The following is a 22,227-nucleotide window of genomic DNA, read 5'->3' as shown; positions in this document are numbered from 1 at the left end:
TGAGGGTAAAAACTCTAGCTGTACACACTGATTGAGCGGGACTTGTGTCCCATCAGAGCAGAAACACTGTCTTCTTGCTTTAGGTTGGCCAGAACCCTTCTCTGAAAATGTATCTGCTGCTATCTTCCTTGATTTGATGAGACTGAGTTAGATTACTCTTTCAGATCACTCCTGCTATGGGAACCCATGGCATAGAAGGATTTTGAAAATTTTTCTGCACCCTGGCCCCTTTTTTGTCTCCCCCTCCCTGATTATCAATATGTAACCCAGCACACATTTTAAAGACTGTTGGGAAATTTTTCTCCCTAAGTTACTCCTCCAGATACTAAAATGTTGCAGTATGGCCTGATGAGAGCCAGAATAACTCAGCAAGAGTTCCAGCTTGAAAGAAAAATAGTGACTGAATCATGGCAGATGGAAGAGCTGGAAACAGTAAAAACTGCCTCTGGTGTGTGTGGACTGAAGCTTAAATCAGATTCTGTGTGAGGGAGAGCTGGCTGGTAAAGATGGAGAAAGGACTTTTGGGAGACCATGTTCCACTGAAGCACTGATCCCTATGGATTCTTGAGCAGTTCATTTAAATGTTTTGTGTGTTTTTTTGTTTTTTTTAAACTTTCCCTGTTTTGTTAATGCCATTGTGATTAAATATTAGGCCTGCTTTTGTACCTGTGGCTGATAGTGTCCTTAGTTAAAAAAAAATCCATGATCTTTGCTAGGCTTCTATGGCATTATCATACATACACATATATGTAAATATCTGCATTATCTTTCGGAATTAAAGCTTCTGTTCTTCCTTAACACTACTTAAATAAACAAGGAAAAGCCTTAATCTAAGCTTTTTGGTGGGGTTTTTTTGGGGGTGGGAGTGGATTTGGTTTCTTTCTTTGTTTTGTTTGTTTTTTATCTTTTTTTATTTTGATCCCTGGAAAATACAATTTTAGTGCAGAATTCTGACTTTTTATACCATTGTAAATCTGGAATTACTGATGCAATGGAAATGAGACTTATGTTAGAAAACTGTTAGCAGAACGTGGCCCTCTGAATTTTGGAAGAATTCATAAAATGCTTGAAATGAAAAAAAAAAAGATTATAGGTGACATTTCAGATCAGACTGCCTGTGTGTGTGAAAAAAATAGAAACCTTGCTGACAAGCAGAGAATGATGAGCTGAAATAAAGATTAAAATGGGGAAAAGGTTGAAGTGAAACAGAAAGGGGAAAACTATCTCAGTGGGTGAAAAAAGGAGGGGCAAGCACAGCCCACTGAAGGGATGAAAGGGCAAAATGCCAATTACACCTGGATCAAAGGCTTAAAAGATGTGAATGTTAATTGAGATAATGAAAGGAAAAAAAACGAAACAAAGGTCTTTTTGGAAGTAGCATGCCAGGGTCAGATGCTGGGGAAATCTTTGAACAAGAAAGGAGGGGAAATAGAGACAGCATCCCAGCTGTAAATAAAGCCGTTAGTTTCTTGAAGTCCATCAGCCTGGAAGGAAAGCCAAACTGGAACTGTAAAGTGGAACTGATGCTGCTCCTTTTTGGTGGTGGGCTGAGGGTGAATTTGATTACTTACAGTGCCATACCAGCCCAGACATCTGGGACATAACTTCCAAATTTAGAAGAATCTTTTAAGGCACCTAAATCTGTATTTAGGGATCTGAATAAAGAGGTTATCTCGAGGGCTTAGCCCTACCATTCCCCTTTCTCAGAGAATGAGCAGGTATATATATATATACTTCTAGACAGAGAAGACAGATGAGTAATATTGCTCATAATGAAATGTCTTTATTCTACATGCAAATAAAATATCAGGAGTCTCACTGGGTTAACTGTTGATAAGATCTCTACTAAGCATCTGGCTTAGACCACGGTATCTTTTTTATACAGCAAGAAACATTTCAGTGATTATGGCTCTCAGTGCTTTTCAAGAAAACAAATATTTTTAGATATTTCCTTGTTTTCCAGAAACTGAATAAAGTTTCTAGTGAAAAAAAAAATCTATTCCTTGTATTTATCTATGTATTCCTGTCACTTCTTGGCAATGAAAATTAAATTTAGACCAAAAATTTTGCAGGAAGATAATTTCCTTCACAAGATCTTGGGGAAATTCTTAAGATTCTTGAAGAAAATAAGAGCAAGGAGGGCTTTTCAGATTTCAATAGTATGTGTGTATGGCAACAGATGTTTTTCATTTGCAAGATTATTCCCATTAGCCCAAGGCAGTGTGCATGGCGGGAAAAATGCAAAGTCTTGTCATTGGTTCTCTAATGGGTTACTAGGAGCCAGTCAAGCTAATTTTAGCCAGCTGTCAAACTGAAACCCACACTTGATATGGGCATAGAATAAAGTTATGCTCAACAGCACAGTGGAGGGTGTCCCTGCCCATGGCAGGGGGTTAGAACAATATGATCTTCAAGGTTCCTTCCAGCCCAAATCCTTCTATGGTTGTGTGAGTCTATGATGGAAATAGGAGCGTCCAAAGCATTTAGTTGGTAAAAGGCTCCAGTAAAGTCCCAGTCACATACCCAGCTGCTCACCTGAGAGCTTGCTGGAATGACGGATGGCACTGGTTTCACAAACACACTCCACAAATATCTGAAGTCAAATATGCCAAGAAGGATTTGCAGGACTGGGGTTGCAAACATCAGTGATTTGAAGTGATCATAGTCTGCTGTGGTGGAAGGCTGGATCTGCACTTTCTAAGCAGCAGGTTGTTTTCTTAAAAATACATGAAAAAAAAAAAAAAAAGCTTGAGCTCTAGCATGTTATTTCTTTATGTCATTGTAGTTGCAGTTTAGATATCCTAGAAAACAAAATGTAGGTGAGAGGTGGATGAATCGATTGCTTTAAGTAGGTTGGTTTGGTTGCAGTCATTGCTTTCATCCTTTGAAATTTTATGTAGACATTGTAGCCTTTTAATGCCAGGAAATTTTTAAGAGAAGCATAGCCTTAAACTGTGGTTTTAAACAATGTTTTATTTCTGTGTGGATTTCAAGGAAGCTGTTAACATAAATGTGTATAAAACTGCCAACCACGCACAGCAGTTTCAGTAAAAAAATTACTCGTTACAAATACTGCATGGGGATAATGGACTGCAACAGTTATTCCTCTTTTTTTGAGAGAAACTGTTTTTTCAATCACTTTGCAAGTCCAGCTGTCAGTCAAACGGGTGGGAAAATGTAACACCATAAGATAAATCCAAAGCATAAATCATTGTCATCTATTACCCCTTCCGAACTCCCCCCTCCCCCAAAAGCTGGCTCCCCATGGCTTGCAAGGTTTTGCATCTATGGGATGAAATGAATAAAAAAAAAGAAATTCAGCTTTTCTTTCATTAATACACTGAATTGCAGTAAACTGCTGCCCAGCATTGGAGTGACATTAGACATCCCCTCAGGCACAAGCCACCATTGTTTGGCCATTCCATGACAGGGAAATCCTTCCTGCATTTTAATGTGATTAGACCTTGTCATCTCAGCAGTGAGACAAGAAAACTGTGAGATATTACTATGGACCCAGCAGTTGCCAGCAACAAAGTAGCCCTTTTTGAGCACTGTTGCATGTTAAGGGTGGTTCCACTACAAAATATTTAGGGAAGAGTAGCCAGAAAAAGAACAGGTGGTGAGAGCTGGAAAATCAGAAACTAATGTAATTCTAGAGAGAGGGCTCATGAAATAGTACTTTAAAAAAAAAAAAAAAATATATATATATATATATATTTTCCATCTTCATCTCTTCAGAGCTGTGTTGTATTTATATTAATGAGCTCTTCAGATTTCACTGATATTGGAATCCCATTGTAGGGCAAAGTAAAACTATGAAAGCCTAAATATTATGGCATTTATTTATTATAATCATGCATTTGCCTTAACAGAGAGCTTAAGAGTGTGTGCCACAAGCACTCAGACACTGTATTAGATGAGGAGGATGACTGAGGTCCATCAAAGGACTAATAAAGGCATATACAAGACACTCCTTCATAGAGGAGGATGTGCAACTTGAGTAGTGTCCAAATTTACAGATCTGTGACTTGGGCTGATTCATACCCTAAATCTACAGTATCAGTATTTCAGCAGCTGAATTGGTGATTCCAATTTTTCTTTATGAAAACTTTGAATTTTCAGGGTTCAGTTTACCTAACTTAAGACTTTTATTTTAGGATGAGAAAAAATGCACTTCTGAAATACTTTTCATTCTTAAAGTATTAATCACTGCAGTGAGTTGATGGTGACATGTGTGATGATACCTAACTGATGAATACATGTTACAGTAACTTAAAAGGAAGCATGGACTGATAACAGCACTAAGACAGGAGCACAGCTTCAGTGCTGTGCTGTGCTAAAAAAGACTATTTTGTCAGTGTCTTTAGTCCAAAAGAAGCAGATTTTCTGTTTTGCTCCAGGTACATCTTGTTACAGCATACAAAACATTTTATAAAGTTTTTTTTTTTTTTAAAAAAAAAAGGATTAAAAAACACTCTGCCTTTTCTTGGCCATAGTAGATCCTGGCAAACTGCATCGGCTCATGATAAATCAACATGATTTGAGCATGATCTCTTGGGCAGTGTCATAGAAAGTATCACAGAATCACAGAATGTTTGGGGTTGGAAGGGACCTCAAAAGATCATCTAGTCCAACCCTTCTGCCAGAGCAGGATCACCCAGACTAAATCACAGAGGAACACATCCAGGAGGGTTTGGAATGTCTCCAGAAAAAGAGACTCCACAACCTCTCTGGGCAGCCTGTTCCAGTGCTTTGCCACCCTCACAGGGAAAAAGTTCCTCCTTATATTCACAGGTGCCTCAGCCTGCAGCCGTTGCCCCCTGCCCTATTGCTGGTCATCACTGAGAAGAGCCTGGCTCCATCCTCGTGACTCTCACCCTTTACATATTTATAAGCATTAATAAGTACTCAGGCTTTCTATTTAGATAAAGAACAACGAAGAAACTTTAGTCACACAGATGATGATTATTATTCTGCATACACCATTCCAGGTGTCTTTAGTATCCTTGTCTCAGAAGACCAAAATACTGCTCTGAAAATTTACTATAAAGGAAAGACTGAATGTTTTAGAGTGTTTTCCACCTTTTGCTGATCACACTGCTCTTGCCAGGAATCTTGCCGAAAACCTGGAACCTTCCTTACTGAAGGTGGGGAAAGAGGTTTTTTTGCTTACAGTGATCACTTCTAACACCATAAGCACAGGCTGCTTCCTAGGGAGGTGGAGGAGTGTGTGCCCATCCTTCTTCCATCCACACATAAGATCTCTATTGCCCAGTATGGTCCATTTCCCTCTCCCATTGTGTGTAGCATGCCAGAGCTGTGTAGGAGCATGGCTTCAGTGCTTTGACATTGTTGGACTTTCTCCTTGAGGAGGCTGAGTGTCAGGGCTGATGCTCAAAAGCTGGAGTCCCTGACTCACACATGCACAAAATGATTAGTTGATTGAACCGTGTTGCCCTCCATATTATCAAACTTGTCCCCCCTCTGAGCCGGGAAGCACCCTTGCTCACTAAAGGAACCAGTCAATTTGCAGCAAATTAGCTGAGGAGGAAATTTAATGAGGTTCTTGGTGTGAATGTCACTCCCCACCTCAGGTCATCTCCCATGTTCACATCTTTCCGTCTCGTGGCCTCAGCTGAGGGTAGGTAGCATGTTTTTCCTGGAAAAATACTCGTTAGAGGAAGACCATTTCCACATATTTCACTAGTATGACATTCAAGTAGAAAAGAAAGAGAACTTATTTTTCTGCCCCACATACTGTGCAAACAGATTAAAGACTAGAAGGTATAATGGTGTAAATCACACAGGTATTGTTACGAAGGAAGAATTAATACTGAAGGAGTTCCTGCTATCTATCCAGCATGACACAGGCTGGAGGGAAAGGATGAGACACAAACTTCCTATTAACTGCAGCAGTTACAGATCTCCAAAGCTTTTTAACTGATGTCAGCATTAAGGAAATGAAATCTAATGTTGCTATGGGAGAGGACAGATATAACCAAAGCAAGTGAATGTGAAGTGAGCACAGAGCTGAAAAAGGTTGATGTGGAGTGATCAAAGGGAATCCTTCATCCTTCGCAGAGAATGGGAAGAAGAAATGCAGCTGATGAGAAACCTCTTTCTGTTACCTTAAAAAGAGTGGAAGACATTTTCCATACACATTTTTTTCATGCAAATCACAGAACTCATTATACATTTTCAAAAGTGTTTGTAAGACTTGAATATATTTTCGAACAAACAGAACCAGTGGTATGTGAGAAACCATCATATAAAATTAAAGAAAAAGCAAAGAATCTTCCTTCCAGCAAGTCCAGGCTCATGAATATTTTAAGAGCTTATTTTAATTTCTTACTTCTCTCACCTGCTTAATAGCTGATCGCAAAAAATTTAGCAGACTGGGTTTCATTCAACTGATCTTGAAAGTGTGCAATTCAACTACATACTCAGCTTTCCTTTCCTGAAGAGTAAACTGTTTCTTGAATGTGATTAGTATCCCTTATTGTATTAAAGAAGTATGTATGCCTGCTTTAAAATCCATTTATTTTCTTTTCTTTTGGCTACGAGGTGGTAGCTGTTGTTACAAACTTCCACATTTTGAGGTCTGAATGAAAGCGAATCTCTTTCTTAACAAAGGAATCCCATCCATTTGAATTTATTAACGAATACATTATCTGCTGCTTCTAACAGGAAATAAAAATTGTGAAGTACCTTCAGTGGCCTAAATATAGGTAATTATTAATTTAGTAAAATTAGCAATATTTGGTAAGTTGATGGCAACAACCTTAAAAGTATTGTGGAGGCATTTGGACTGAAGTTGTCTCCTGTCTTAAAGCCAGTAATACAAGCCTATTTTATCATCCTTACAGAGACATAAGACCAAGACACCTTACTCTGATACTTTCACTTTTTCCTTACCAGCCTCTAAATCTCTCTTCCACATCTTGTCAGCTTCACAATTGTCATATTTTCATTTTTCCTCCATTTACTCTTTTCACAAAGGAGACTAATCACTTCTTCACATTGATGAGTCCCAAGAAGTCTCCATTTTTTTCCTAACTTCTAGTCACCTTTGTTCTTTTTCCAAATTTTCTCTATGACTTTTTACTTTCAGAGCACAATTTCCTCCATTTTATTGTTTTACTTGAACATTTAATTGCTTCTCAGCCCTGCAGATGCTACTTCCCTGACATTTTGTAACAAGACTTAATCAGGACATTTCCGTTCATTTTTCTGGCAATAATCAGCTTAAACCAAAAAGTGTCTGTGGGTGGATGCCCATTTTGAGAATTTCTAAAATGTTTTGAAGGTGTTGGGAGCACCTTTTATTAAGGTTTTGAAAATATTTCTATTTGCAAGCTGAAAACTAATTGAAAAACAAGTTAGTAATTTATAGTAATTTTAATGTGGGATAAAGTGAAATACCTAAAATTATAAAAATATTTGCTAGCTCGTTAAAGGAATTTTTCAAAACCACTTATGTTCTCATAAGAGGGGACACATTTCTAGGTCTGGCTTGAAACATATTGTTATGCATTTAAAAAAAGTATTCCAATGTGGAACTGAATGTACAACCTCTGGTGAACGTGATTTTGCAGGTGTGCAACCATTTGAGGCACTAACACACTGATACTAGCACAGAGAGGGCTACTGACACTTGGAGGTGGCCATGTTTCCGCAACTGCCACCTGCTTCATCACAACAGTGAAAATAAGAAATGCAGGGGTTGGATCCAGACCTTGTGTGCCCTGGGAAGTAGCTTGTAGCTTGGGAAGACGTGGGCACATCACACCGGGGCACAAGGTACCAAAGCGTGAGCACTCCTCTGTGTGTCGCTGTACTTAGCATAAACCATCGTCTTTTTACCATCTTTAGCCCCATGAAACAGAGATGGACACTCCCCTTTTGCACCTGACACTTGCATGTGGCATCACGTGTTTGCAGCTCATGTCAGACTGATGCCCCTGTCTCAGCGGCTTTATTCCCCTGAGTGGGTAACTCACCATCTGGAATAAATCAGGCACTTAATAAACTTGATCTGAGAGCTTCTTGCACAAGGCATTTGCTTTTCTTCTCATGGAAGTGAAAGCATGTAGCTCCATCTCCGTTGCTTGGACAGGTTCCACTTTAGGAACTTCCATACTTTAGGTGGTGAATAAACTCTGGAATTGGGTTTAAAACTCCAACAGATCAAATAAGCCAGGGAATGGAGAGAAATAATATTACAAGTAAATTATCAGAGGCATGAAACACAGCAATTCCTAAAAGTCTGATAAAACAGTTATGTGCATAAAGGCCCTGCAGCATCATGCAGTGTCAATTTATGTAGAGTCAGAGAAAAGAGCTGGAGAAGGAACAGGACATCCTATCCCCTTCTCAGTGTCTGTTCTCAAAATCTTTCCTAATCTTTCATCTAGCATAACCTTAAATGTAGATTGTTACTCTGGTGTTGTGCCCAAAGATCTTTCTTAGTCTAAAGACAAAAAAAGAAAGTTTGAGGATAAATGCTTTCCATAATTCTATGGTCCATAAATACTGCTTTACACTGGGAGAAGGCTTCCAGACAGTAATTATGCATAGCACTTGTTTCTGCTCAGGTGGGATAGTGATATACTAGATTTAGAAACAATGTAATTTTTATTACAGTCCTGCTTCTTTTCTCTTCTGCAAAATTATAATTTTAGTGGATTCTATTTCAAGGCCAGCTGCAGCTAGGAACCAATAGCCAAGTCCCGTGTCAAAGCCATATGTCCTAACAATGTAAAAAGGTAGCATAAAACTGGGTCACTCTGGAACAAGGAATGTTTTTTTGCTGTATCCCTTGCAGGTTGTTCTTGTGTGGCCTGGCTAGATTTGATGTAGCTCCTCTCCAACGCACTCCTCTACATCACACACCCCTGTGGTATAGAGGGGTCCTAAATGAGAATTGTTGCTTTGAGACATATTGAGATATTGAGCTGCTGTGGAAGGCTGGTGAGGAAGTGTGCTGGAGAAAGGATGTAATAGCCAGGGTACACTGGGGCTTTGTGAGGCTATTCCCAAAATTTTCCATCAAAACCCTCTGAGTAGCATCTGTTGTTAATCAGGTTTTTGCTTACATGCCCCCTTTGGCACACAGACTTCTTTTTGTAGGGTGATGTTGGAGAAGGGTAATACCTTTTCAGATACAGATGCTTGGCAGGCATGCTTTTCCTTTCTGATTTGAGGGATGGCTCCAGTCTTTTCTGTGGTTATAAAGGAGTTTTCCTATGCTTTGTTTCTACTAAGTTTTTATTCCACAAGTAGTTTCCACATTTCTTAGTGCTTCTGAGACAATTCCCATCTAGTAATTTACGACACAGCTTGTTTGCTCTCGTAGTGCTTTGTAGATGCTCAGCCAAGGAGATCTCAGTAAAGCATAATTCTGAAAGCAAGTTAGAAATGTGGTTTAGGTGTCAACACACCAAGAAGTGATATAGGAAGGATCAACCATTGCTGTAAAAAAAAATTAAATCTGTGATGGAGCTGGTCTTGCAATAAAAAGTTTTTCCATGCCAATCTGGGCTAAGACCCACCAACATCTCTAGTGCCAGAGGCTCAGTGCAGGATCACAAATAATATCTGCCTGCCTCAGACTTGGCAAGAAATGCTTACTCAGGTTCAATTCAGATCAATTTGTTGTTAATAAAAGATGTTGGCTATGGAGCCACATGTCTGTATTTATTTGTGAATCTGCAGCTTGTTAAAAAATACCAAATCAGAGTGATTATATTTACATTCCAGCACAAATCGTTCAAAGGAACATGACCAGACAGTGAAACTACCAACTGGGAGTTCGGGTTTTCTTAATGATGAAGGCTTGAAAGTACAGAGAAGCTGAGAGCTCTGTTTTTAAAACTATTGAGTATATGCAAAACTGACAGGGTGAATTTAGTTGATTTAATCCAGATGTTTGCATTTTGAGGAAGGAAGGAGCGACATCAATGAAAATTTATAAGGGTACTGAGAATGCGCATAATGAGACACTGGAGAGAAGAATGTAAACCAGAAGTGTCAGGGAGGATTAGGGGTATGAGTGTTTTGCTCTATTAGTATGTATTGGTGCAGCCAGCCATGTTTGAATTCTAGTTTGACATAATTTGGAAATGCATTGTATTGTTACACTTTGTTTGACTGTATACTGGGGATTACAAGAGAATTTAAAGGAATTGGGCATCCTGATGCCATTGAAATTCAGTGATCCAGCTGTGGTGCTTCATAAACTACAGTGGTTGCACATTCTATTCCATAGGCCTTTATTCAGTACTATCCTAGTTACTCCAGCATGGGTCATACCCACTCAGGCTAGGGCTGTACTTGATTTTGGAAAGGCTGCTGTTAATTTTTTTTTCCAAAACCTCAGCAGTTAAAAACAGGACTGGGAAAAATAACGCCCTTAACGTCCCTGCTGTGAAAGAGTCATTAAGTGCCAAAGTATACCAGTACTGCAGCTCTGCCTGTATATCCACAAACCTTTGCTCTGTGGTCAGCTCTCCCTGCAGTACAGACTGTGACGGTTACATCAACATCAAATTCAGACTCAGATCTGTAATTCAGAGCTTGTCATTGACCCATCAACACTTGAGGTGCATTTCTTCACTGGGTCCCAATTTCTGGTAAAACCGAACACAGTTCTGATGTTCTCAAGTCCACCACAGCATCTCCCAATCCTATTTCACGGTATTATTTCAATATGAAAATACCATCACTTGCCATACTCCACTGGTTATTACATTTTCAAGTATTTTTCAGCTTTTCCACCTGATACACTGTTGTCATTCAGCCCTGGCAGGCAACTAAGCCCCGTGCAGCTGCTCACACATCACTTCCCCCTAGCAGGATGGGGTAGAGAATTGGAAGAGTGAAAGACAAAACTCACAATGCTGAAATATTTCTGGTATCTGTTACCTTTAAGATATCTTCAAGAGTTGGCATCTTTAAGCCAAACACGCCATTTAAATAATGGGCCACATTTTAAAATTAATATTCTCTAGGAGTTAGCTATGAAAAATTAAAAATAGCAAAGTCTCCATGTGGTCCCCCCTACTCTGACACTGTAATGAGTTCTTCATGCTTCTGGGTGCTGGGCTCCTCTGGAGGTTTACACAAGGCTTGAGCTAAATCCTGATTTGGACTGAAAGCGTTGTCCAGTTTCTTTGTTTGTGCCCTCTCCCTCAGCTCCTTACCAAGGGACGAGGGAAAGATGCCTCCAGCTCAGTAACAGCCCATGCCTTTTGAAAAGCTTTGAGAGAATTTCAGGGGTGGGGAAAGGGAAGCACTGTCATTCTTTGGGTACTGCCTGAGGACTTTGCCCTAATCTTCATTCTACTACAGGAGTAGAAATTGATCCTGTGTCAAAGAACTCTGTAGTTTTCTTCTGATAATTATGAGAAAATAATCCTCTCTCTTCTTTATCTCTGGAAAATGCAGCCTAGCAGAGATTATTGATACACATTTGACAGAAGAACCTTTCACAGCATGCTTACAGCAGTTGTAATATTAAAGTATTTTGTGGTTTATTTCAGTTCTTCATGTACTTCTGAGTTTCCTATTTGATTTCCCATCATTTAAATCCACTATGTAAGCCAAATAGATGCCGAAAATAACTGCTGAATTTGTATTCTGGGGAGATTCCCATTAATTCTAATGGAATGGTAGGATCTGACCCTGGATTACTAAGGAAAAACGGTTTTGTACATGCATTTCTTTTAGGCAATGAAAATATAGTTTGAGAGCACTAATAACAACTGCCTTAGATAAAAGCCTATGAGCAATTGCCTGGAGAAGCATTGAGCCGCTCACCTGGAAAACACAGTGTTTAAAGCATCATTTTCACACCAACGTTTGTCCATTTAGCCCAAAGCATTAGAGATATTCAGCCCCAAGATCTAGAACAGGGATTTCAGGTTTTCATTTTTCTCAGCCAAACTGTGAAGATGATTGAGCTTAAGTAATTTTTTTACATCTCTTGTCACAATTTTCATGACATAATGCAACTCCTCGACCTACTTTAGTTCTAGCTGGCAATTATCGTGTTGTTTATTCTTTTAACACATGACACTTTTAAGTACATCAAAGAAAAGTGCAGCTATGCTACTGTACAGCCAGATCTTTTCATCAGTCTTCAGGAAGTCAACATATTTCTGGAAAAGAAAGATTGCCTGGGAAGTTGTGTGAACCACTCAATATTGCAGTGAAATGCTACTTATTTTATGTCAGTGTGGCAGAGCCTGGCCATGGCTAATAAGCAATTAAAAAAAAAAAAAAAGAGTTGGTATTTATCAGCAGAGAATGCCACAATACTAAAGATATTTCAAAGAAGGCATTTGCCTTTCTGTTTTGCGTGTCCAATTTGCTTGTTTCTGAAATGAAACCCATCTGGCGTTCCTGCAGTATTTAACACTATTTCCAAACCCAGTGGGAAATCACAAGGAATCCAGAAGCCCCATTATAAATGACAACCAGCATTGCTTCCAGAATTTGTCTCTGTTCACGTACAGGGTTTGGGTTTTTTTTTTTTCCCCATTCGAGTTGAGTGACTGGGTGCACAAGGTTTCACTGACTAATTAGAAGTAGGTGAGATTCACCACTTTTGCTGTGCAGGTTTTCTGTGTTTTAAGGTGCACAGGAAGGCAGTTTTTGAAAGTTTCATATTCTTGTGTCTGCATGTGAAGACCACAGCAACTCTTGAAACCTCTGTTGAAAAGCAGTTAGCTGAAATTACATTAATTTATTTGTAGATTTACTGTGTGATCGCTCTTTTAACTTGAAAGCAATTAAATAATCGGTCCCCTTTCTTACAAAAATCTCCCCAGTGTCATCAAAAATGCTCAATTATGGTTGTCTTCGTTTGGTTTGTTTACACATTATATGAACTATCTGATGGAAATTCAATTTCAGAGCTCATAAATCTGTAAGTAGTTCCCAAATTGCACACAATGCTGTATTCTGTCTGGCATCATTGGTACTTATAAGGTGGATGCCTCTGATTATGATTTTTACTATCTCATGAGGAAGTGAAGAGCCCAATATATCACACTTCATATAGCATCACTGTGAAATGTGAATTAAAATTGTATTGGTTTCTCTTTTTTTTGTTAGTACTACAAACACACAATTGTAAGTACACGATGACAGTTTATACTACTCCTTGTGTATCTTTTTGGTAAGTATGCAGATGGTCATGCTGGATTCAACCTGTAATGATGTCTGGTTCTGTTACTGACAGGAATGAACAGCAGGTAAATGGGAGCCAGCATGGAAGAAGATATATTACAAAAGCTACCAAAGGCTGTTTGCTTTGGCCACTGTGCTTGGAGCACACCGTATTTTTCAAAGCAGAGTATAAACGTATGCAACATATTTGTTAATGCTTACAGTATCTGTTTTGATGGCTAATTCTTTCTCAGCATTGTTGAGCATTAAGTGGATGGCTGGGAAAGAAAACATGGCAATTAAAAAATACATTTATGCTCAAAACATTTCTGAGCATTTTGTGAAGAGGAAAGCTCCCTCTGCTTTGTAGCTGAATTATGCATTTGAATGCAAACTTGTGGCTTGAATTCTTTCTCCTTCCAAACCTGTGTTGATCTCTCCTTTAAGTAGCTATTTTCTGTAACTGTAGACTCGCTTCTGGGACAGACAGAATGAGCTCACAGCTCATTTTGTACGCTATTCACCCAAGAAGGGGAGGAAAGAAATTCAAATTCTAAGTGGCAGCACGGTTTTGAACATGCTCTACATGCCAACAAGGTGCGCTGCCCAGCAAGCTGGTTTGGTGGGACAGCAGGTAAAAAATTATGTTTCTTTCTTTGGTATTCACCAGTATTTCCATCCTGGACTTGAGAAACCAATTATGTCAAAACCAGTTCCTGGAGTTCCATTTCAGTTTTCAACCAGCAGCCATTGCTTTTGGATTTAAGTAAATGCATTGCTGTATGTTATAATTGATGCTCTTCAGCTTTTGTACTGTCAGAAAACATAAATGGGAGCTCCTGCTGTTATTCACTGCTGTTATTTACAATCTCCCTTACTGAAACAGAACAAATAGCATTCAAAAATTTGTGTAACCTCAATCACTATGTTTTATAGTTCTTCCTTCACTTGTTATCCGAAGTCAAACTTGGTCATCTTTAAATCTCAGTTGCTTTGAAAATTCTTTTAAAGTAGGTACAGAATTTGCCTCTTTTAGAGGCTTCAGTGGGAAATTTCTGGAAGAGACTGAATGCTTTACTAACTGCTAAGCCACTTGATTCTCATGTTGCTCCCAGGTCTCAGGTACATAGTATTTGTCCTCAATCTACATGCCCTTTGTGATTTCTCATTCTTTAGTTTCTGAGTTTAAAGTACTCAAAGCAGATAAGACAGAATAATAACTGACATTAATCCTTATAGGCTACATGAAAGAGTAAACACAAAGCACTCATGACTGGAGGAAAAGAAGACACAGATCAAAGCTCAGTGGTCAGATTCACAGGAGATATTTGGGTGGGCAGGACTCAATCAACAGAGGATCAAGTTTACTCATTGCCATGCCAGCCACTGGAGCCACAGGTTTCAGTCACTGAAATCCTCAAAGCACTTGCTCAGATCTTGCTGCCTGGCCCAAGTGACACTGTCATTTCTGCCAGCCAGCACTTGCTTTACACCTTAACTCAGATGCCATCAAGTGTCTGGGAGCCTGACTTGCAACAGGATGTTTTCAAAGCAGACTCAGAGACATCCTCTAGTGTTGAACCTCACACAAATTGCAATGGAGGATAGGATGTACTTACCCCAGTGTCCACAGCCTCAGGGTCACATGTTTTCCTTGAAACCATGATATTTCTTTTTACCTCTGCATTGGGTTCTGTCCCTAACACGTCCCAGCTGTGCATCACAGGTTTCAGGAAAATCCTGCATCTGGTTTAAGAGCCCCAGATAGAGCAGCTCTTGGGAAAACACCCTAATGTGAGAATCATGACAGAGCTTAACCCCTTGGAGCAGGGACGAGGGAGGTCAGTGCCTGAACAACTTCTCCAGTTCAGGGTACAAATGAGTCTCATTCAGTATCATATCAAATTTCAGCTTCTCTGCATACATAATATTTCCTTCTTCCTGACCTTCTCCAGTCTAACCCCACCAGTTACTCCTATCCCCTCAGCCTTTATTCCTGCCATTTCCTATGGCTGCAGTGCTCTACCTGCTGAGGACTTGAATTTTATAATTCACACACCATGTGGCATGTCTATGTGAGATGTTACAACAAAACCAAATGAGCCAAACCCCCTGTCTCTGCATCCGGAGCCCTGTCATGAGAATTTAGCACCCTTGGAGCTGTCCCTGCACATCTCATTCATTAACTCACGGAACGTTGTTTGTAAAATGGGCTTTAAAGATAATATTTCTGCTCTATTGTGTATTCCAGTTAACACTCATCATTAAAGAGAGCTCTGCCTTGCTGGGTACACAGTTTATTTTTCCATCCCCTGTCACTTTAGGTTTGTCACTTCAAAGATCTCTTTGAACATGGATTTGTATTAGTTAATGACACAGAACCTCTCTGCATACAACTCAGTAGGAATAAAGCATGTTAGGAGGTAGACAGGTTTGTGCCCAGCAGGAGGTTTGTTTTCTGGTTCTGCTTACAGTGGTAGAAAGGCTTCCCTCCTTTCTCAGGGACGATGCTGCTCTTTCATTCTCCAATTCACATTTCTGTCAAGTAAGAGATCTTACAGATGGCACCCAGTCTGACACAACCATGTCAAAAACACCAAATTATCTGGAAGAACAAGTGCTTCAGTGTGTGCATGTGTGCATGCACTCACAGAGATATTATTTTAGTGGCAATAATTAAAATTATTTCATTTAATTTTATTTAAAAATATTATGGATACATTTTCCCTGGGTATGTTTAATATAGTGCTGACTGAAACATTTCCAATTCATTAAATTAATTTCACTTTAAAAATAGCCAAGTCCTTTTGCTGAGTTGCTTGCTTTCTTTCTCCAGTAAGCTGTTGTAGTTTCTGAGTTATTGGTTGAAATACGATTACTTGAGCATCAAACTAGCAACCTTGGCTTTGCTTTTGCCTTTTTCAGCTTTATGAGGACTAGTTTGTTAGACATACAGATCTTTGGGGTGGCAGAAAACTGCTCTGTATCTCCACTGCTTTTCTTCTTTCCTTGAGATGCAGCAGTGGGACAAGCTGCATAGGAGCTGGCCAGAAATGTGCTGTGGTAGTTACTGTCAGGCTGTGTCACTGCGGACAGCCGACAGGAAAGGGAAAGAAAAATTTGCTTCTGAAATCATAGGTAGAACCTATCTTACAAATTGGGCTAGCATCACGGGGATGTATGGGGATACTGATATTAAAACTATGTTGAAAAGGGAAGCACTTGTTGGCACAGGTGTTCAGCCTGGAGAAGAGGAAGTTGAGGGGAGACCTTCTCCCCACCTACAACTACCTGAAGGGAGGTTATAGAGAGGTGGGCAATGGTCTCTTCAGCCAGGTGACAGGAGATGGGACAAGAGGAAATGGCATGAAGCTGTGCCAGGGCAGGGTCAGATTAGATACTAGAAAAACATTTTTTACTGAAAGAGTTGTCAGGGCCTGGCACAGGCTGCCCAGGGAGGGGACTGGGTCACCATCCCTGGATGTGATTAAAAAAAGGGTAGATGAGGTACTGAAGGATATGTTTTAGCATAGGATGGGAATGGTTGGACTTGAGGATCTTAAAGGTCTTTTCCAACCGTGTGATTCTGTGAAAAAGGGACTATGAGATATTTTGGACTAAATTATAGGTGTTGGGGGTCTGGTCCAGAATGTGACACGGTTCTACTGCTCAGTTTATGGTAGTTATGGACTGAAGTCACAGGGTTTTTTGACGATATTAATGTCTTACTTGAAGAAGACATTGAGACTGCTATATTGCTGTTTTTCCAACATTCTGGTCAGTGAATATGTTTTGCCATCGGTATTCCCTTTCTTTAACAGGGGCAGGTAGAGGCAGAAGAAGAAATCTAAGTGAGGAAATAATCATTGTGACTCAGTGTGTGTACAGTAGTAAGACATTTCAGTTAGAGCATAAAGGTGCAGACTTGTGAAGGAGCAGATGCAGACAGGGCAATGGTTCACAGGCAAATTGATGACTTGTTGGTAGCTCGGAAACTAGGAGCATTGTTCCAGTGATGATGTCAAAACTGTGTGTTGTAATTAATGAAACGATTTCCATGGGAGAAATGGAGTCACAAGCTTCAGCAAAGGTGCAGTTATCATGCAGACAGAACTATGTTTCATTTCTCCTAGTAATGCTGGAACAAATAGCCCTGATTTGTACAGTGATTGGCAGAAATTAGAAAAGGCATATGGGATTTTAGGCTTGTTTCCTGTCATTTAGACTTCTAGTCGAGCAAAATTAAAATTTAAAACATCCAGTAGAGAAATAGGCTGAAAGCATTTTAGAATTTTCATGGGGAGATGATGCCACCTCTGTTCTACTGGGATAAGCAGTTTCCCCATGCCAGGATCATGCAAAGCCTGTGGTTTCTAAATTCTAGACAAAACCAAGAGCTACTCCCAGGTTGCAGTTGGAGCTGCTCTGAGTTTGTTTCTTTCTTCCTCTCAGACTGTGATGCCACAGCTCCAAGAAAACCCTGCCCTCCACGCAGTACACATTTTAGGTGTCAGATGGTCCTAGTGCAAGGTGAACTTTTTAAATGGGAACCAGGTTGCATGTTACTGAAAAAAGGTCATTTCACATTGCTCTTCAACTACCTACTACTTTTTCAGGCATCAAGGCCTGACTGTACGAAGGACTTGGATGCTAGAAAAGGCAGAGAACATCCCTCTCTTCATATCATTCACCAAGTCCACATGCAGTGAGGTGAGGCATGAAATCAACTGCACCATATATTTTGCAACATTTGCAGCAGTGATTTGAAACAACTTTTGCAGAGACTGACCGAATCAGAAATGTGCCATGGTGGGGCTTTCCCAGTATGGTCTGAAGAAGTTGTTTCACTGTAAATTAAATGGATGGTCATGAGCAGAGGGGTGAGATCCCATTGTTCCTAGGGTAGTGATCTAGCCAAAACTACAGTGTTGTTATTCTCCTTCATGAATTTGAATGTGGTGAAATTAAGATGATGCTGGTTTGTTGCAGTTGCAGGGAATCTGAACATTGCAGCCTGGTTTTATATCTTTGACCATTTCCTCCAAACTGACCTGAGATTATACATAGTTTAGAAGGAATGTCTCAAGCAGAATATAGAGGTAAGACATCTGTCTTCTTACAAAGCTTGTTACTATTCTTCCCATGTGTTTGATGTGAATTGACAGATGAATTGAGCAGCAAGAATGAACATTTTACACAGGGGGATGTCAGAGGACATGTCTTCTCAGCATCATTGAATACACTCTGCTCAGTGCAGACTTTTCCTCTGATTGCAAACAGCTTGAAGAAGTCCCTCCCTTGTGATGTTTTTTATAATAAAGTGAAGATGCATGACAGAAATCAAGACTGCATGAAATGCTTATTGATTCAGACTCTGACTTAAACTACCAAGGTGAATTCCTTCCTTACATCCTTCTTCACAATGACTTGGAACCCTCTTCAAACACTAAATGAGCACAAATCACTGGATTAAAGACAAATGCATTTGTGAAGAAAGACTAAGAGGGCACTAGAAACTATACGGTTAAGCTTCATGTTAAGTGATGCTTCATATCACTCAGATTGAAGTTAGGGTAAAATACCTGCCTTTGGCTGAGCCTGGTGGTAAGCCTTCCCCTGCATTAGATCAAACAAGGCTTCTCCACTAACCTTCCTGGCCTTTGCACTGACTGTCTTCAGTCTCTGCTGGTAGTACCTGCTCTTATTTCTCACTTTTCAGTTTTTTCCACTGATCTCTCTACACTTTCATGAAACAAAATGATTTAGCAGAGCTTAAACACCCTTTTCATCTCCTCTTCCGTCATAATTTCTCCAGAATGTAATTTTCCAGGAGATACTGAGTTCCCAAGTGTTCAGTGATGATTACCACTGTCTTGTTTCTTTCACTACCATGACCAATTCTTTTAGGATTACCGTTTTCAATTTGACTCTGATATCAGGTGTTTGGTTACCTCTTACCCAATTTTAGATCTGTATTTTCAGTCTCAGCCCTTTCAATATTTTCAATCTATCCTGTACATCCAAATCTTAAGTACTCAGAATTGCTGCATTTCATACTTCAGAGCTGCACTTAAGATAATTTCTCTACTACAGAACCTATGTAGGGTGTTTTCCTGTAAGATGAGAAACTTTAAATGACTCACCTTTTGGGTTTATTTGCTAAATTTTAGTAAGATATCTGCGTCATGAAAACACAGAGACTTTGAAAATCAAATCACAGATTTTTTTGGTTCTTACTCTCTTGCTCCAGCACATAAAGCCCTTTTATCATTTTACCCTTTGCCCAGGAATTAACTCATTCATTATGATAACAATGACACACAACCCAGTATCTAAATTACCTCTATGGTGTAACTCACCCAGACAAAATAGGAGCTGATACAATATGCCAATTTTTTCCTCCTATGCTCCTTATACACACATACAGGCTCTGGATGGATCACAGCATACTTTCGTTTCACAGCTCGTGTGTAACCCAGCTGGGAGCTGGATACATACGGGTATGAGAGCAAGCGTATGGTACCATGTTTCTATTTAAGGCCTCAGCCAAAACCTGACACAGCCAAGAGGCATGCTTGCACTGGCTTCAAGTGGGACTGATTAATCAGGCACTTAAAATTTTTCCATCACGTGCTGCCATTTTTAATCTTCTACCTTTGCATGAAATACAAGTGTCTGCTGCACTGCTGGCATTCTTGACATACTTAGAATACTTCTGGAAAATGGTAATATCAGAGATACAACAATTAAAACATTTTTTCTGGGTGGGTGAATGTATTTGTCTTCATTAAATGTTCATTTCAAAGTGTAACCCAGAGGGAGTTTGTAAATTAACCCAGATATGAGCTTTTATAAAGCAAGCACCAGCCTATTCTTTGAATAAAAATTACATTTCACTGAATTTATTTTCACTCTTAGGGAGAGAAAACACACTATTGAAAGGCCAAATGGAGTGCTAGTCACACCAGGGTGGTTTGCCTTGATAGTATCAATCAGTACTCAGCTTTCTCTCCCATGCTGCGTAACTCTAGTGACATTGTACTTGATTTTTAGTTTAACAAATCCATGTAATTTTTTTCAGTGAGAGTCAACAGAAACATGCATGGTGTGATGCTTTGGCTATGGAAAATTTACCTTTAAGGAGTTTTTTTAGTGCTCTACTCACTGTAAAACATCTGTTTCTGTGTTGTCTCAAAATGCCTCAGAGTAGTTTTTTTTTTTCTCTGTTAAAACATGTTTTCTAAAGAGCTGTATTCATGGAACTTCGATACCGTATCTATTATATGCTCTCACATCTAACCACGTTTTCTTCTTGATGACAGCTGGGCTACTACACTGTTTGAAACAAAATTCACTTCAGAACATTTCAGCCCAGTGCCTTGTCCAAGAGCACACCTTCTGCCCAAATTAGATATTTTTTAGGCTCGGTAGTATATGAAAGAAAAAGAACAACCCAAAAACAGTTGATAGGGGTTTTCAGTGTTTTGTGCCCTGAATTCTCTGAGTAGGTGACTTGTCAGATTAAAATAATAACAGCTTGCAAAACTCTTCACAGCTTGAAGTCTGTGAAAGACAGACTTTCCAGATATAGGTGTTTAAGGCTGGATATGGATAAATAAAGAAAACCTGGATTACCAAGGGTTCCTTGTCCCCTCTGTTATTCCTAGTGAAACTTCCATGCCTGTAGGTTGCTGTTTCTTTGATCTCTTTTGATCAGTTTACTTACTGAATGATTTTAGGTTGCCTTCAGTACACATACTGGGTTCGGATTTTTGGCTCAGAAAGGGCCTCGTGTTTAGTGAGCCAAGAATACAAATTTGTGTTGTATACCACACTACAATGCAGAAGCAGCTAGTCCCTTCCCTGGCACTCAGGAATACCATCCATTTTGTGAAAAAGGCTCTTTCCTGTGTGTTATAAAATGAAGAATTATTGTCACTCTTGTTCTATTCAGGCATGCACAGTAACTAACACTGAAATATTTTTATATCTTTAATCCTGTCACACACTAGAAAGCTGAAAATTGGGCAGGACTACTATTCCATCTAGGTTTTAATTAAACATATTAAATGGGATGTATTATTGGGTAGGCTTGGCAAAGAACTGTTCAATATCCTTATTTCATAAAGCAGTTTGTCTTTGCTTAGCTATCAACAGCCCAGATGTTGTTAATGTGTAATGTGGCCCTTGAATAGACCTGTTTTGCTTGGGTGGATGGAAAGAAGTCACTCTTTTCTACCCAGGAGGAAGCAATTCAAGTAAATATTTTCAAGCTCCTTCTTGCCTTAAATACTGAGCATCAGTATACCACTGGTGTGTGGGGGTCACCGATTGCTGTGGAAACACATGACAAAACCAACACCTGGGCACAGCCCACGGCACCAGAGCTGCCTAGGACCTTTTTCATCTCCAGCTGTAAGAGGAAGAGGGCTGCAAGAATGCCTATTGCTGCGTGCAAAGGAGCACATCCATCTCACTCTCGGTGGGATGCATTCATTGGCTCAAAAGTAGCTGTTGGAATTTCTCTGTGACTTTAAGACACCTGAAACCCAGAGGAACTCTGATTCTGCCACAGCTGATCCATGGGGAGCTGTGTCTGGGACTCGCAGAGCTACAAGATGAACTTCCTGCAGGTCCAGAGGGAGAGACTTAGCATGTATGCTGGCTTCTCTCACACTTCCCAGCCTAGCCCTGCAAGTTATTTTCCCACAGTGGCACAACTTCAGCATGAAAAAGGCCTAATGCTTATCACTGAGCTGAACTCAGAGCCTTTTATCTAGAGATTTCTCCCGGGAATGAAGAGAGGAACCAGGCTGGGAAGGGCCATCTCACTTCTGAGGGCAGTGTTTTGTTGCTATACAAAAGGGATTCCTGCCTTCTCCTTAGGTAATTAAAATAACAAATGGTACTCAGCACTACTGTTTGAAAGGACACTAGTCCAATTAGTGACTATGTTGGGGTTGAGGTCTGCAATGGGTTTATGGCCATATTCTAAAGTCAGGATTTTGACCTGGCTGCTAGGAAAAACAACCAGTCAAACCTGGGTCAGGATGTGAA

This window comes from Gallinula chloropus (assembly GCF_964237585.1).
Source record: "Gallinula chloropus genome assembly, chromosome: 7".
NCBI lineage: Eukaryota > Metazoa > Chordata > Aves > Gruiformes > Rallidae > Gallinula > Gallinula chloropus.
This window is presented reverse-complemented; position numbering follows the sequence as displayed.